Consider the following 15,575-nt stretch of genomic DNA (forward strand, 5'->3'; position numbering starts at 1 on the left):
TGCATCTTTGAAGCATCTCACTGCAAGTCATTGATTTGCAGGGCCGTATTCTTCCTCTTCATATGTTCGAGCATTAATGCTCGCTTCCATTCTACATGTAGGACGCTATGGGGACAGTCCTCGGCTGTATGCTTACAAACAACGTAGCTGTTAAACTCATCGCTGTCAGACACCAATAACTCATCGATAGAACACATTCAGTGCAACCATGGGGATGGGGATGAGAAGCTGCTCTTCAGTGGTATATATCGCGTATACGAATATGCTTACATGGAAGCGAATTGACATCAACTGCACGTCGCTTCTGTTTTGGGGGAGTGAATGCTTCATGACGAATATCTCGGCAGTTTGCGCATGCGCATGAGCATGTGCTGGTTATGAAATGCATTCTGCTCCATCCCTCTGCATTGTCACAATCTGCTGAACTGAATTCTTGTACTTATTCCTCCTACACTCCTCCATTATACTCTTCCATACCTCATGTAGTGAACTGTGGCTACAGTCCTCCCTCAAATGTCTCCATGTAATGCAGCTATTGAAAGCTGCTCTATCCTTCACATTCATCCAGATGATCGAACACATGACGATGGTTTGACAATGACAGCTCAGCAAAGACTGAATGTGCACCACCAATTGCAGTCATCTGAGTGGAGAAAAAACATTGCCGCCATCTTGGGTAACGGTACTCACATCATCAGCTGATGTCATGACAGAGCCCTCTGGTGCCGATACTGGGCACTAGGTCCGGACCACATGGCGAACACACTGTTTGCCGCCATCTTGTGATGACTGGGTGTTGTGTGTTCTTCATCATCATTCCATCATCATTGACTCGCAAGTCCCCAAAGTGGCATCAACTAAAAAGGACTTCCAATACGGTGGCCGAACTTCCCCGCATTGGGCCTCCCGGCCAACAATGCCATATGATCATTTCATTTCATTTCGGATAAAGTTACTTGGATCACCAACTGGCGTCATAGCCGCCTTCTTGGACGACAGTGCCCTCTGGTGGTGGCGCTGTGTACTAAGTCAATGGAGTCCGGACCTTGCGGTGAATATATTGGATGGCCATACTGCATGAAATTGTTTAAATAAACACTATGTACAAGTTCTTTTCCCATGAATCCTTAGGAGGATGTGGCCGTCGGTGACTGAGGTTAGTCCAAGTTTCCTTCCTTTTGCGCCATTTTCTTACCTTAGTAGAGATATGTGAACTGACCTTAGTTTACAGCCAAAATTCAAACTTGGCGCCAGTTCATATGAAGAAGTAGGGTGTCAGGTGACTTAGATTACTGGAGGTAAACCAAGTAATCTATCTTCCCGCGATTTTCTTAGGTGTGATGCATTATCTTGTTGGAATTTGAACTTACCACGATTATTCTGTGGGACAGGAGGGTGGTTAGGTTAATGGAGATAGCCCAGTTGACCTATCTTCCTGCCAAAATTCAAATATTCCGCCAAAGGCCGCCATCTTGAATGACATCATCGCCGCCATCTGGGATGACGTCATGCGCTGTTACCAGTTCTACATGTGGCCATCTTGGATTACGCCATCGCCGCCATATTGGACACATCTGGCAACAATGCAGAGTGTGCTCATGTGCCCCTTGCCCCAATGCTACTAGTGTGAGTCAAAATAATGTGTAAAATGAACGAATATTCAGTTCCTCGCATTTGATATGTGTCGTGACTAACTCTGATGTAGTTATGGACAGTTTTCTCAAGTTTGGGAGTTTGGAATTGTATTGTTGGAATGATATTTGCATGTGAAAATTTGGCCATTATAGTATCCATGTGGCATGTTTCAAAATTCAACCCCGTGCTGGGGAGTTCGGCCGCTGTATTCCAAGTCCTTTTTTGTTGACGCCACTTTTGCGACTTGCGGGTCAATGATGATGAAAATAATTATGAAGTACAGAACACCTAGTCCCCTGGCGGGAATCGAACCCGGGCCCCCTGCATGATAGGCGGAAACGCTACTTCTACGCTACGGAGGCGGACTGAGTGTATGAAATGTGAACTTGAGGAAAATAACCATCAGTTTAAATGTGGACTGAATAATACCGTTACTTTGGCGATAAGAACAAACAAAAATTTTTTATAGAAATTCCGGACATTGTTTTCCAGAAGCCAATTCATTATCTTACGGCCCGATAAATTTTTTAATGACAGTTTTTCTACAGAACTTTATTTCATTGGCTCTGAGCACTATGGGACTTAACATCTTAGGTCATCAGTCCGCTAGAACTTAGAACTACTTAAACCTAACTAACCTAAGGACATCACACACATCCATGCCCGAGGCGGGATTCGAACCTGCGACCGTAGCGGTCGCGCGGTTCCAGACTGAAGCGCCTAGAACCGCTCGGCCACACTGACCGGCTTGTAAAATGTGCAACAGATTTTGATGAGGAATGCATGGATAACCACAAACGAGTTTGTGAAACAGTTTATAAGTGCAAAAAGTGTAAAAAGATACGCAGTAGAAGCATTAGTGAACACTATTTTGGTTTCTCTGAATACCGAAATTGTGATGGCAATGTAAAGATAAGTGAGCACGAATGCTACATGCAAAGGAGAAAAAGTGGGGCGATTACTGCGAGGATTATTGTAACGGTAGAAGTACTAAACGATTTAAAGATGCACTTACACAGAAAGGTACCACGTTTTCGATTTCGAAGAAGAACAAGGTACAGGAATACAAGCGCCAAACTTTGTCACTGTGCATGATTTCGGAGGAAAGGGATACGATTATAGAAATAACAATGAACTTTGGAAATGGTTGATATCACACAGTAACAGGGGATATACGTGTATAGCACACAAAGCAAAGTTCTCATGCCAATTACTTCGATTTGCAGTATTGTGTCAATACCGGCATTAAGATCAAAACCATTTATCATAAGCTTCTTATGGAGCTGAAAATAACTAACCTAAACCTCAGACTAATTGACAGCATAAATTTTATCCAATGTGGCAAACCAGATACTATGGTGTTGACGCTAAGAAACCCGAAGCTAGAGAAGCTTTCTTAGAATGGCACGCTCAGGAGGTGAAGGAAAACCAAGGCTTTGACTTCCAGAAGGAATTAGCTCAATGTTGCCACTTTGATGTCGAGGTATTCCGTCGTGGATGTATTGAATTTAGGCGATATTTCCTAGAAATAGAAAATATTGATCGATTTCAATACATAACAATCGCTAGTGCATGTATGGCTACTTACAGGTCAAAATTCCTTGAGCATGACACGACTGATGTAGCCAAAGATCAAAGGAAGGAAATGTTTCAGCAAAGAGTGAATTGCGTGGTTTAACTCGTTCCCTAATGTCCAACATGCATTGAACGGCGGGAAAGTTACAATATGTGGTGCGGACGTTGACGGTTACGATGCAAACATGAAAAACGTGTATCAGTGCTTTTGGCACAGTTGCCCTACATGTTATTCGCCAGATACTATCAACAATGTGAACAATGAATCAATGGATGATCTCTTTCCAATGACGGCAGAGCGAACACAGGCGTTGAGAAATGCGGGTTATAACGTTGTCGAGATGTGGAGTTGTAAGTGGAAAAATTCGAAGGGGTACAAAGAGAACGTAAATAAAGCAATCAATGTCGTAGAACCACTGAATCAGAGAGACGCGTTTTTCGGTGGAAGAACAAATGCTGCTAAATTGAAGGTTTCAGGCAAGAAGCTGCGATACACAGACATCTGCAGTTTAGTGGGCAGTGGTGTTTTACGAAGTTTATCCTGTTGGTCATCCCGTACAGATACCGAGACCAGAAAAATACGACGAAGAATAGTTTGGTTTTGTTAAATGCAAAGAGGTTGCGCGTCGAGGATTGCATCATCCTGTGCTTCCAGTTATACAGGAAAAGCTTTTGTTCGCTCTGTGTGCGAAATGTTTACAAGAAAGCCTCATAGTAGTTGCTGCCATAGTGACAATGAGCGAGCATTTGTAGGAACTAGGACAACGACAGAGCTTAACAACGCTATCGGAAAAGGGTACAAAATACAGGAAATTTACGAGGTGCGGCATTTTGATCGAGTAAGTAATGAGTTGTTCAGAGACTACATTAAAACATTGATAAATTGGAAACTAGTCCTTGGGAAGATGATTACGAGTCGAAAGAAGATGGTCGAGTTATCAAGGAAAAGCAAGACATTGAGTCAGACATTATCAATATTGAAGCGAACGCCGGCAAGTGAGCTGTTGCCAAAATATGCCTCAATTCTCTTTGGGGGAATTCGGTCAGAGGCTGAACTTATAGACGACGTTAAACAGTGGTACGAACTCTTGCTCGACGACAAAATAGAGATAACTATTCTGATACCAATCAACGAGGAAATAATTAAGGTGACATATCGCTACGATGATTTCTATGTCGAAGATAGCACAAGCACTTCCAGACCGCCAAATCTAGAATGAGTTTGTATGACATGTTCGATAGATTAGGCGATAAACTTGTATGTTACGACGCAGACTCTCTTGATTACGTTGACGATGGCAGAAACACAGTGCAAACAGGTTGCATGCTTGGCGAATGGACAAATGCATTTGGAAAGACGATTTTGGCATTAAATGGATAAGCACTGGGCCAAAAAGCTATGTTTATCAAATATGTAAAGGCTAACACACTACCAAAATTAATGGCTTGACTCTAAACTACAGAAATTCCGTAAAACTCAACAAGAATACGATGATTGAATTAATACAGATTTCTGAAGATTAGGTTATCATAAGCAAAAACATGATCACGAGAGATAAGAAAACCAAAAATTTGGTGAAAAAATTTATACCAAAAGAGTTTAAATTTAACTGTGTTATACGTATGCTCCTAGAGGAAAAAGGCGGAATAATTTATATCCTTCCCTCGAGTTACTGAAGAAAAACTTTTGTATATATAAATGGAAACAGTGATTACAAAATACATCGATGATCCTGCTCGTCAGTACGAGCTCATACTCGATGACAATATAGAAATAATTGTACGATGTTCATCAACGAGCAAATAATAAACGTGACATATAAACACTACTAAGGATAATTTTATAGGTCAAGGCCTACAAAATTTCAAACTTTTGATTGCCAAAAATTCATAAAAAAAAGCGAGCGCAAAACGTAACTGCCAAAAAAAGGACGCCAGAATTTTGCGAAGAAGTGACCGGTGACCACCAAAAAGTGTCCCCAATCTTTTGCCCAAAAAAATGCAGGTTTCAAAGAGGCGACTACTTTTGTACAAAAATGTTTTAAAATTTATTGTGGAAAATTTTTCACTTTGTTTTCACTCATTTTGCCCCATTCCCTCAGATTTTCAAGTGAAAAAGATTAGAAATTTTATTTTTACTTGGTTTTCACTTGGGAAGTGACCTATACCGACGCCTATACTACTTTTGGTGCTAAGCAACGAAGTTTTTTTCTTTTTTTTCACCACAAATCTCCAGTGGCCGACATAGTGACACAGTTAGATAAATCGTAATAGAACTATTTTTCCCTAACGATATGAGGCGAAACACCGATACTAACAACGTCCGCCATTCTGTCAAACTCTCCGTCTAACAAAATTTCGCGGAAACACTCCAACGCGATCTTGGTTAATGTAGTACAGTTTCACAAATTGTTTTTCCGTAACGGGTTCTTAAAAGTTAACACACTACACAGAATCAATGTGGCTGCAGATACTATGTCACTGGATTTCAGGTAGTGACGAACTGCAGAAGGCGACAAGAAACGGGGTTAAAATGATCACCATGTTCTCCCGACAGCGTTTCGAGCTGACATCTGTCGGCGGCGCCGAGCAACAGTGCAGAAGCCAGCAGCTGTGTACTGGATCTCGCAATAAGAAGTTTAGCAGGAAAATGCTGAAAATAAGAAAGATGTTCTTATCGATATCAATTACTTATTTCCAGTTGCTTCAGGAAATTGGAATAAATGTCCATATCTATGGTCAACTTGTAAGGAATGTACTTTACACCCATTAACGTTCTTGCTAATGTGTTTATTACATGTGGGAAATTGCACAATGCTGTCAATGTTCCTTAAACCTGGCAAACCGCCGTCCGCCGTCTCCTCCTACCGTCCCATCAGCCTTACCTCGGTCTTCAGCAAGGTCCTAGAATCTATCCTCACCCGCCGCATCCACCAGCATCTCCGCCAGCACTGCCTCCTTCCCGTCACCCAGTGTGGCTTTCGGCCATCCTTCTCTTCCGACGATCTTCTCCTTCACCTCACTCATCTACTTTCCGAACAGCTTAATTCCCGTCGCTCCGCCATCTTCCTCTCACTTGACCTCGAACGCGCTTATGACCGCGTCTGGCATTCCGGTCTCCTCTTCAAGCTCCAAACCTTTGCCCTTCCCATTAACTACGTCCGTCTGATCGGTTCCTTTCTCTCCCGCCGTCCTTCCTATGTCACCATCCATAACACCGATTCCTACACCTTTTTCCCCTCCGCCGGTGTGCCCCAAGGCTCCGTCCTCTCCCCCCTTCTGTACCTTTTGTACACGGCGGACATGCCGCCGCCGTCGCCCCCCGTACACCTCCTCCAGTTTGCCGATGACACCGCCTTCCTCGCCCTTGCCCCCACCCTGCAACGCTCCCAACGCCTTCTCCAATCCCATCTTGACCGGTTCACCGCTTGGTGCAACCAGTGGTTGCTCAAGGTCAATCCCTCCAAAACCCAGGCGATCATTGTAGGCAAAACCACCCCTTCCTTCCGCCTCCTTGATTTCTATCTCACCATCTATGGCCGTCCTATCGCCCTCACTCCCACCCTTAAGTACCTTGGCGTCACCCTCGACCGTCGCCTCTCCTGGACTCCCCATCTCCAGACGATCCAAGCCAAGGCACGTTCACGACTCCGTCTCCTCAAGCTCCTTTCCGGCCGCACGTGGGGTCTGGACCCCTCCACAATCCTCCACACCTATAAATCCCTCATCCACCCTATCCTTTGTTACGCCCATCCAGCGTGGATCTCCGCCCCCCCTACCTTCTATAAATCCCTCCAAATCCTTGAACGCCATGCTCTCCGCCTTGCCTATCGCATCCGTCTCCCCTCCCCCACGCGGATCCTGTATGATCTCATCCCCTTCCCCCACCTCCTCCTTTTCCTTGAAAGGATACGTATCCTGTACACCTCACGTAAACTTGATCCTCCTCACCCGCTCGTTTCCCCACTCCTCTCCCACCCCCGCCCGCTGCCGCGCCTGTATTCGCACGTCCCACCCGGTCTCCATCTCTCCACCCTCCATGCCCTCTCCCAAGGTGGCTTCCGCCGGCTCCCTCTCCCTGATGATGTCCTCGTCCCCTCCATCTACCCCTCCTATCAACTTTGACCCTGCCCCACCCGCCACTTCCCGTGTCCTTTGCTTTCGGCACCCTCCCTCCCTTCCCTTCTCTTCCCTTCTTTTTCCATCTCCCTGTCCCCTCCCTTCCCCCTCTTCCCCCGGGCTTCCTCTCCCCCTTCCTCCCTCCCCCTATCTCCCCTGCCTGTGGCATCTCTGCTCTCCCCTCTCGCTCTCCCACTCCCCTTCCTCCTCCTCCTCTCTTGGCAGGTCCCCGGACTCGCACACGTATAGTGAACTTTCGCGCGCCGGAGATCGTCGCCTTTTGTGCTTCGTGTGTGTGACATCATATAGTGTTTTTGGTGTCCGCCGTCCCACTCCTACGTTCACTTGTGCCGTCGGCCTCACCAGTGTTTTGTTCGCCGTGCCAACGTGTTTTCAGTGTTGCTATCGTCACATGTGAACGACTCCGTGTTTTTTCTGTCTCTGTGACCTCTCTCTTTTGCCCGTCACTTTGTTCATTGTCATTCACCATGTTTCATACTCTTGTAAAACGCTATGGCTGAAGAGCGGCGTAGTGTGCCGCTGCCAGCCTGCCTGAATTGTACAGGTTTTAAAATAACAATAAAGTAAAAAAAAAAAAAAAAAAAAACAATGCTGTCAACATACGAGTAACTAATGTGTTTAATTTTTGAAAGGTTCGAACTATGTTTGTCCGAACCTAATTGTGTACCGGAAAATATTACACGTTGCAGATTCTGTTTCTAGTGTTTAATTTTTGAAAGGTTCGAACTATGTTTGTTCGAACCTAGTTGTGTACCGCGAAACCTTACACGTTGCAAATTCTGTTTCTTTTAAAGATTTATTTATTATGAAGAACATGATCTATGTTTGTCCGAACCTCTTTGTGTACCGATAAACGTTAGACGTTGCAAATTCTGTTTCTTTTAAAGGTTTATTTATTATGAAGAATATGTGTTTATATATTATCCAATATCCTGTGTTTTTTAAAGGTTTTCGATTTTGCTTAATATTAAGCTGCACTGACCATTATATTTCTGTTCATGTATAATTGTAAAGGTGTTACGTTGTATTGATGTAAAGTTAATAAATATTCGTCACCTGACGAAAAATTAAAATATATATATTTATGTAATCCATCTTCCTGGTTTCACAATCAACCTACGTCCAACACGCCTCATTACGTCTACCAACCCAGCCTGGTCCCTGACCCAATGTTTTTTTTTCCTGTTCCCGCATTTAAAGAACATCGCGATATCTCATTGCTAAAAGTCAACCCCCTATTTGCACAGTTCACAAACCCTCTGTTTCGGACAGGTCGGAAGCTCAGCTTTGGAAGCCCCCTGACTTTACAGTCAGCAGCCCCAAATCATTTTCAATCTCTTGTTTATTTTCTTTCGACACTCATCATATTTGTTGTTATAAATGAATTAAGGAAACTCATTCGTAGCTGCTTATGAACTTCGTCAATTCTTTGTTGTACATTGTTTAGTCATGTTCTAATTGAAATTTCAGGTATACTTTGGAACTTACCATCGTACACTCTTACCTTGACGGTGCAAGTTTTTTTAAAACTAGATGCAGACGGCATAGTATCGCCAACTGTTGGAGCCCTGTGTGTGCTCAATATTTATTGATAATACTAGCTTGTCAAACCTTCAACATATTAAAGTGACCTCACATCATCAATAATACTGACAAAAATCGTCAGTTGACACCCTGGTCTTACAGCCTAAGCTTTCAACACCGAAAAGGATACGTGTGTGTTGCAGTTATATTAGCTACAGCTTGCAAGCAGTGGATGACAGATAAAAAAGACGAAATGGGTCTGAGAATGGTTGAAAAAATGACCGACTGGCCACATGTTAACTTACTGACAGAACCATGCACCCACAAGTTTTTTCTCTGGCGAGTCCTGCACCCTACCGGTACAACAAGTAACTATGTTGAGACGAGATAAATCAGAGAAGCAAGATACGTTAATGTCAGAGTCAGTCTCAGTCGACGAGAAATTAGGAGTAACAAACAGATTTCTGGCGACATTTAGGTAATTTGAATGCTCAAAGTCTACTTCTGTAATGCCAGCAAACATAATTACTAAACTTTTAGGGAAACTTGTGAAGCAATTACACCTGCCTACAAAGGATACGCCCAGGCAACTGACGTAAAACATCGTTTTACGTTTTTTTTTAATAATTTGGTGAAACATCCGACGAAAACAGTGTCCCCTTTACACTTTCTTCTCACTGCATCTGCGCAGCGTCCTTCCCCCACTGCCGAAACACGGCAGTGATTACGTGTCCACACTCCGGTCTGCCTCTGTGTTTTCTCTGACAAGCTGCCGAATGCTACAACCTGCACTACAGTGGCAGCAGAGTCTGCTTCCAGAGGCTACTACGTGGAGACGTGGCATGCTTGGAACGCAGCTAAAAGTAATTGCTTATCACCACTATAAGAGAACTTCTTTAAAGCTCAATAACTCATACACTATAACACACTGTGAAATTTGGTCCTATTTTAATCTCCAACTATTGCAAACTAAACTGTATTATATTTTCAGTATCAGTGCATTCTGCTTAAGGTTAATATCAATACTTTTGTCTACCATTTTACTCAAAACTTCGCAACAGTCCCGATAATTTACTGTAACCCACACACAAAAAAAACCGCTAACACACGTTAGCTCAGCGTTCTATTGAGCAGCTTCTCACAGCATCTGTCAACAGCTCCTGGCTGAAGTACACTGTCTGGCTCCATGTGTAGAATAATACACGAAGTTTGACACAGAAAGCGAGTTTGCACTATGTCCAACAAATCCAGCAGAAACAATTATTCAGGTCTTTTACACAATTCGCAAAGAAAGATTTCTCAAAATTTTGGTTCAGAAAACGGAGTCCATGTGAAACAGAGGGAGAAAGAGAGAGAGAGAGAGAGAGAGAGAGAGAGAGAGAGATATCTTGGGAGAGGGAGGGGGAAATGGGAAGGCTAGTAAGTTCTAACATACAACAGAACTGATCAGAAAGATATCCAACAGCCATTTGCACTAACAAAATGAAGGAGCATATTGTTCAATGAAAAATGTGTACAAGAAGTGCATCTCTAGAAATACAAAACTGGAACATTTTACTCTGTGTGGGGGGACTGAATAAACTAGAGGCACTGGAATGACTAATCACCTGGGAAACAATTGGTATAACACAAAGCAAACTGGTTGGAGAACGAGTAGCTATGAAGGTTATCTACAAGCTTCACGTTAAACATCTGTGGTAATAGGAAAAAGTGAAGTGCACTGCAACAAGACATCTTAAAAATTTCTGACACAGAACTAAGAAAACAACTAGAAAATACCAAAGATTCAGAAACAAGGGATAGAAACTCTTTGATGACTATGATTCTGCCCGCCTTGCACTTAGTAATCTCTCTCACACTGTCGAATTGCAGATAAGAAATAGTAGCACACTTCACATACTTTAATTCCGTCCTGTCCTACACTCTGGTGGGCTGTTACAGCTAAGAACAAAAAAGTATTCTACAGAGATGTGCAGCAAATATGTTGTGAAATGTTGATAATGTAGCTAAAACAAGAGCTTCATCGGAGGAATTCTTGTATTTGTGCACCAATCAAAATACTCTTAATGGTATTTGTAGTAAGTGATAAGAATGAGTTTGGTACAAAATGTCACTTTCACTGCCAAAAACAAAAATACTTTCCATACAGACTACAGCTCCTGCTCTACAGTTCAGAAAGCAGCTTTCTATTAAGGAGCAAAATCTAACAGACTGCCAACAGTCAAAAGGTAAGATATTAATTATTAATGCTTTTGAATGACCTAGTAGATGGTGTCGGAAGTTCCATGCGGCTTTTCGCGGATGATGCTGTAGTATACAGAGAAGTTGCAGCATTAGAAAATTGCGCGAAATGCAGGAAGATCTGCAGCGGATAGGCACTTGGTGCAGGGAGTGGCAACTGACCCTTAACATAGTCAAATGTAATGTATTGCGAATACATAGAAAGTAGGATCCTTTATTGTATGATTATATGATAGCGGAACAAACACTGGTAGCAGTTACTTCTGTAAAATATCTGGGAGTATGCGTGCGGAACAATTTGAAGTGCAATGATCGTATAAAATTAATTGTTGGTAAGGCGGGTACCAGGTTGAGATTCATTGGGAGAGTCCTTAGAAAATGTAGTCCATCAACAAAGGAGGTGGCTTACAAAACACTCGTTCGACCTATACTTGAGTATTGATCATCAGTGTGGGATTCATACCAGATCGGGTTGACGGAGGGGATAGAGAAAATCCAAAGAAGAGCGGCGCGTTTCGTCACAGGGTTATTTGGTAAGCGTGATAGCGTTACGGAGATGTTTAACAAACTCAAGTGGCAGACTCTGCAAGAGGGGCGCTCTGCATCGCGGTGTAGCTTGCTCGTCAGGTTTCGAGAGGGTGCGTTTCTGGATGAGGTATCGAATATATTGCTTCCCCCTACTTATACCTCCCGAGGAGATCACGAATGTAAAATTAGAGAGATTAGAGCGCGCACGGAGGCTTTCAGACAGTCGTTCTTTCCGTGAACCATACGCGACTGGAACAGGAAAGGGAGGTAATGACAGTGGCACGTAAAGTGCCCTCCGCCACACACCGTTGGGTGGCTTGCGGAGTATAAATGTAGATGTAGATGTGGAAGTAAAACATTTTCAAATCAAAATCCCTCATTAGCCACAATACAATAAATTTCCTTCAGACAGAAAAGCTTCTATCCACAAATCAACATAGATTTTGAAAGCAATGCTCATGTGAAACTCAACTTGCTCTTTTCTCACACAATATCGTGTGAACGATAGATTAAGAGCAACAGGCTGAAATCATGCTGCTAGAGCTCTAGGAAGCACCTGACAATGTGCCCAACTGCAGACTTTAACTGAAGGTCCAAACATTGAATAGGTTCCACAACACACACATCTACGTCTACATGATTACCCTGCTATTCACAATAAAGTGCCTGGCAGAGGGTTCAATGAGCCACCATCAGGCTGTCTCTCTACCGTTCCACTCACGAACGGCGCGCAGGGAGAACGAGCTCTTAAATTTTTCTGTGCGATCCCTGATTTCTCTTATTTTATCGTGATGATCATTTCTCCCTATGTAGGTGGGTGCCAACAGAATGTTTTCGCCATCGGAGGAGAAAACTGGTGATTGAAATTTCACGAGAAGATGCCGTCGCAACGAAAAACGCCTTTGTTTTAATAATTGCCACTCCAACCCACATATCATGTCTGTGACACTATCTCCCCTATTTCGTGATTATACAAAACGAACTGTCCTTTTTCGATGTCATCTGTCAATCCCACCTGATGCGGATCCCACGCCGCACAGCAATACTCCAGAATAGGGCGGACAAGCGTGGTGTAAGCAGTCTCTGTTGCACCTTCTAAGTGTTCTGCCAATGAATCTCAGTCTTTGGTTTGCTCTATTCACAACATTATCTACGTGATCCTTCCAATTTAGGGTTTTTGTAATTGTAATCCCTAAATATTTAGTTGAATTTACTGCCTTCAAATTAGTGTTACCTATCGTGTAGTCGAAATTTAGCGGATTTCCTTTAATACTCGTGTGAATAACATCATGCTTTTCTTTATTCAGGGTCAATTGCCACTTTTCGCACCATACAGATCTGCAATTTGTTTTGGTCATGTGATGACTTTACAAGACTCTAAATGACAGCATCATCTGCAAAAAATCTAAGACGGCTACTCAGATTGTCTCCTATGTCGTTAATACAGAGCAGGAACAACAGAGGGCCTATAGCAATTCCTTGGGGAACGCTGGATATTATTTCTGTTTTACTCGATGACTTTCCGTCTATTACGACGAACTGTGATCTGCCTGACAGGAAATCACGAATCGAGTCACACAACTGAGGCGATACTCCGTAGGCACGCAGTTTGGTTAGAAGACTCTTGTGAGGAACGGTGTCGAAAGCCTTCTGGAAATCTACAAATATGGAATCAATTTGACATCCGCTGTCGATAGCACTCATTGCTTCACGAGTATAAAGAGCTAGTTGTGTTACACAATAACGATAATTTCTGAATCTGTGCTATGTGTCGATAAATCGTTTTCTTCGAGGTACTTCATAATGTTCGAAGGCAGTATATGTTACAAAACCCTACTGCTAATCGACGTTAGTGTTATGGGCCTGTAATTCAATGGATTACTCATACTTCCCTTTTTGGGTATTCGTGTGACTTGAGCAATTTCCCCATAGTTAGGTACGGATTTTTCTGTGAGCAAGCGGTTGTATATAACTGCTAAATATGGAGCCATTTTATCAGCATACTCTGAGAGGAACCTGACAGGTATACAATCTGGACTAGAAGCCTTGCCTTTATTAAGTGATTTAAGTTGCTTTGCGACACCTAGGATATCTACTTCTATGTTTCTGATCTTCGCAATTGTTCTTGATTGGAATTCAGGAATATTTACTTCATCTTCTTCGGTGAAGAAGTTTCGGAAAACCTTCTTTAATAACTCTGCTTTAGTGGCACTGTCGTCGGTGATTTCACCGTTGTTATCGCACAGTGAAAGTATTGATTGCGTCTTGTCACTGGTGTGCTTTATGTATGACCAGAATGTCTTTGCGTTTTCTGCCAGATTTCGAGCCAAGGTTTCGTTGGGGAAATTATTAAAGGCATCTCACATTGAAGTACGCGCTATACTTCGAACTTCTTCAAAACTTTGCCAGTCTTTGGGATTTTGCGTTCTTTTAAATTTAGCATCCTTTTTTCGCTGCTTCTGCAACAGCGATCTGACCCGTTTTGTGTACCTTGGGGTATCAGTACTATAACTTATCAATTTATGTGGTATAGATCTCTCATAGCAAAGAACACTTTGATAGAACCCAGTACGTAGTCCTGGAAAGTGAATATTCATCCGAAACAAGGACGTCATCGGGTGTGCCACAAGGCGTATGGTAGGACTGCTTGTTTTTATATACATCAATTGTTTGACGGCTCGAGTGAGCAGTAATATATGATTGCTTGCTAATGTGGCTGTAGTATACGAGAGGGACGTTTGGTGACTGTACGAGCGTCAATCAAATACAAACTGGAATTTGTTTTTATATGTTTATTTAGGTTACAGAAAAATCCATGCACATGAACTACTTTTTTCATACAGTATCCTGAATGGGAAACACATTTTCCCCTGTGGATAGGCCGGCAGTTTCTCGATCCCTTGTTTGTAAGATAAGTGGGACTGTCACAGCAGCCAGTTGCACATGAACAGTTCAGCGTATCGTCATCAAATCTGTGTCCTCCGACTGTTTGCTTTACAGGTCCAAGGAGAGGCAAATTGCAAGAGATAAATTCGGGCTGTAGGGAGGATGTTCCATTGTGTCCAGAACAATTCCTAAATTTTATGTGTTCTGCGATGAGAAGACAAGGCACCCACCTTGCAGACATTTTGCGAAATGTGAGGTTGTCGGTAATGATCGTTCGAGCACTGCTGCAGGGTATGCCCATCTCGGGAGCAATTTCGGCAGCCACTGTATGTCCGTCACCTTCAATAAACTGCATAACTGTGAGAATATGCTCCTCTATTAGACAGGACCTCAGGCAACGTCGATGAATTGCTTTCTCAACTGTTTCTCAACATCGTAACAATTGTTTGTGCCAGCATACAGTCGAGTGTTTCTCAGGATGTTAACCCCAGACTGTGCCACAAGTCTTTTCAAAATTTCAGATTGCTTTATTCCTCTGTTGCGAGAAACTTGATTATAATGTGGTGCACGACAGATAATGGTAGCTCTCTGACATCGAGATTCTGGCTAAAGAAATGGTACGACAATGTTCTGGCTGTGAAAAACAATCACTGGAAATTAAAACAACAATGAGCACAGATCACACCACTCTCCATCTACAAACAGGCACTAAAAATTTCAGATTTATATTTGATTCACTCTTTTAGAAGGGTAGATGAGTTGGACGGAATATCTATTTGGTGTGATGAATGGCAGCTTGCTCTAAATGCGGGAAAATACAAATTAATGTAGATGTGTAGGAAAAACAGACTTGGTTTCAAGCACAGTAGTAGTGGAGTGTTGCGTTTCAGTTGAATATATAGGCATCATGCGGCAAGACGACTTGAAATGGAATGAGTACATAAGGTCGGTTGTGGGGAAGGCCAATGGTTGACTTCAATTTATTGGGGGAGAATTCTGGGAAAGTGTAGTTTATCTATTAAGCAGATTGTGCTGCTCGAGTGTTT

Source organism: Schistocerca americana, chromosome 11 (genome assembly GCF_021461395.2).
Source record: "Schistocerca americana isolate TAMUIC-IGC-003095 chromosome 11, iqSchAmer2.1, whole genome shotgun sequence".
Lineage (NCBI taxonomy): Eukaryota > Metazoa > Arthropoda > Insecta > Orthoptera > Acrididae > Schistocerca > Schistocerca americana.